At 63.2% G+C, this 2,926-nt stretch overlaps 1 non-coding gene and 2 pseudogenes across 1 annotated transcript; all 3 read left to right on the top strand.

Annotated features, from left to right (window-relative positions):
• LOC148314268 (18S ribosomal RNA) lies at window positions 1–1,382 on the top strand (annotated as a pseudogene; the record flags this gene model as incomplete).
• Window positions 1,383–2,275: 893 nt separating this feature from the next.
• LOC148314267 (5.8S ribosomal RNA) lies at window positions 2,276–2,429 on the top strand. Its single transcript, XR_015841862.1, has one exon. It is a non-coding gene; the product is annotated as a 5.8S ribosomal RNA (ribosomal RNA).
• Window positions 2,430–2,793: 364 nt separating this feature from the next.
• LOC148314266 (28S ribosomal RNA) overlaps window positions 2,794–2,926 on the top strand; it is a 4,723-nt pseudogene continuing 4,590 nt past the window's right edge.

Raw genomic sequence — 2,926 nt, 5'->3', positions numbered from 1 at the left:
GGTAGTGACGAAAAATAACAATACAGGACTCTTTCGAGGCCCTGTAATTGGAATGAGCGAACACCCAAACCCTTTGGCGAGGAACAATTGGAGGGCAAGTCTGGTGCCAGCAGCCGCGGTAATTCCAGCTCCAATAGCGTATCTTAAAGTTGCTGCAGTTAAAAAGCTCGTAGTTGGACCTCGGGACGCGAGCTGACGGTCCGCCGCGAGGCGTGCCACCGTCTGTCCCAGCCCCTGCCTCTCGGCCGCCCCCGGGATGCCCTTGGCTGGGTGTCCCGCTAACCTGGGGCCCGAAGCGTTTACTTTGAAAAAATTAGAGTGTTCAAAGCAGGCCCGCGCCGCCTTGCATACCGCAGCTAGGAATGATGGAATAGGACCCCGGTTCTATTTTGTGGGTTTTCCCTCCTGAACTGGGGCCATGATTGAGAGGGACGGCCGGGGGCATTCGTATTGCGCCGCTAGAGGTGAAATTCTTGGACCGGCGCAAGACGGGCCAGGGCGAAAGCATTTGCCAAGAATGTTTTCATTAATCAAGAACGAAAGTCGGAGGTTCGAAGACGATCAGATACCGTCGTAGTTCCGACCATAAACGATGCCGACTCGCGATCCGGCGGCGTTATTCCCATGACCCGCCGGGCAGCGCCCGGGAAACCACCAAGTCTTTGGGTTCCGGGGGGAGTATGGTTGCAAAGCTGAAACTTAAAGGAATTGACGGAAGGGCACCACCAGGAGTGGAGCCTGCGGCTTAATTTGACTCAACACGGGAAACCTCACCCGGCCCGGACACGGACAGGATTGACAGATTGACAGCTCTTTCTCGATTCCGTGGGTGGTGGTGCATGGCCGTTCTTAGTTGGTGGAGCGATTTGTCTGGTTAATTCCGATAACGAACGAGACTCCGGCATGCTAAATAGTTACGCGGCCCCCCGAGCGGTCGGCGTCCGAAAAACTTCTTAGAGGGACAAGTGGCGCTCAGCCACGCGAGATTGAGCAATAACAGGTCTGTGATGCCCTTAGATGTCCGGGGCTGCACGCGCGCCACACTGAGCGGACCAGCGTGTGCGCTTGCCCTGCGCCGAGAGGCGCGGGTAACCCTCTGAACCCCGCTCGTGATAGGGACTGGGGACTGCAATTATTTCCCACGAACGAGGAATTCCCAGTAAGCGCGGGTCATAAGCCCGCGTTGATTAAGTCCCTGCCCTTTGTACACACCGCCCGTCGCTACTACCGATTGGATGGCTTAGTGAGGTCCTCGGATGGGCCCCGCCGGAGGCCGGCAGCGGTGCCGGCGGCTGCGTCGAGAAGACGATCAAACTTGACTATCTAGAGGAAGTAAAAGTCGTAACAAGGTTTCCGTAGGTGAACCTGCGGAAGGATCATTACCGGTTGAGCGGCCAGCGGCCCGCCTTTCGGGGAAAGGAGGAGAAATCTTCCTCTTCCCCGCTCCCAAAACTTTTGTGCCGAGGGGCGCGGAGGGTGTCCCGGCGCGTGAGGCTGGTGCGGAGGGGACGGTTTTCGCCCGCTTGCCGGGCGGGCCGGCCCGTTACGCCCGCCGCGCCGCCGGGGGCCTCGCCGCGGCCCGGAGCCGCATCCCGTGGCGGTAGGTTCAGGCATGCAAGGAGTAGGTACCGGGACCCGTGCGGTAGTGTGGCCCGCGGGGACGGCTGTAACAGGGAAGGGGAGTGGGGATTGCGGGGGCTGCACGCGGCGCGAGTCGCGTGCAGTTATCCGTTTAACCCCCAGAAGGAAACCCGGGCTGCGCGCGGGGCAAGCCGCGCGCAGACATCCGGCTCCTTTTCCCCCGGCCCGACCTCGTCCGTCCCCGGTCTGGATCGCCCCGTCCCCGCCGCCTCGTCCCGCCCCGCTCCTGCTTGTTACGTTCCCGCCGTCCTGGGTACTTGTCTAAACCACTAGTCTGGCCGGGCCACGGCCGGCGGGCCGGGGCCGGGAGGGGGGGCAATGCCGGGGCTCGACCGCCCTGCGCTACTCCCCCTCCCTCAGCCCCGCAGCCGTCGGTGTCAGCGGGGCCTGGCCGCCCTCGGAACCAAAAAAACCAAGTCGCCGGGTACCCAACTCTTGGCCCGCCTTCGGCGGGCCCGGGGGGGTTCAATGTCTCTTCCACCGTCCGTACTTTCACCCCCCCACGTTCCCTTGCCGGGAGGGGGGGGTGGGCGCGGGCGGGAGGGGGTAGCGCCCGGCGGCGCCGTTATCCCCCATGTCAAACCTTTGTCTCCGATCTATGGCCTCAACCCCCAAAACAAATCCACAAACGAACAACTCTTAGCGGTGGATCACTCGGCTCGTGCGTCGATGAAGGACGCAGCTAGCTGCGAGAACTAATGTGAATTGCAGGACACATTGATCATTGACACTTCGAACGCACCTTGCGGCCCCGGGTCCCTCCCGGGGCCACGCCTGTCTGAGCGTCGCTTACCAATCAATCGGGAAAAGGAGGGCGGCCGACCCCGTCCTCCGCTACTTTCCCGCAGTTGGGGGTTTTTCGTAGGCCTCGGCCCGACAGCCGGCCTCCGTCCCCTTAAGTGCAGCCAGACGCGCCGTGCCGCGTTTCGCCGCGCCCGTCACCGTTTGTCCAGGGGGCCCGCGCGCGGCTGCCGGCGGAGGGACACCCGTTCCACCATCGAGCAGTCCGCGCGCCGCGGCCCTCCGGCGCGGCCGGGCGCGGCGGGGCGTTGGCCTCGGCCGCGTCGACCCGAGTCCGTACGGGCGAGCCCGGCCGCCCCCCGCCAGTGCGGTGGGGGGTTTCCGGCCGCCCAACCCGAACCCATCCGACTACGACCTCAGATCAGACGAGACGACCCGCTGAATTTAAGCATATTACTAAGCGGAGGAAAAGAAACTAACAAGGATTCCCTCAGTAGCGGCGAGCGAAGAGGGAAGAGCCCAGCGCCGAATCCCCGCCCCGCTC

The sequence above is a fragment of the Idiotropiscis lumnitzeri genome, unplaced genomic scaffold, assembly GCF_059441095.1.
Source record: "Idiotropiscis lumnitzeri isolate Australia: NSW breed Sydney's pygmy pipehorse unplaced genomic scaffold, RoL_Ilum_1.0 HiC_scaffold_350, whole genome shotgun sequence".
Classification (NCBI taxonomy): Eukaryota; Metazoa; Chordata; class Actinopteri; order Syngnathiformes; family Syngnathidae; genus Idiotropiscis; species Idiotropiscis lumnitzeri.
This window is presented reverse-complemented; position numbering and strand designations above follow the sequence as displayed.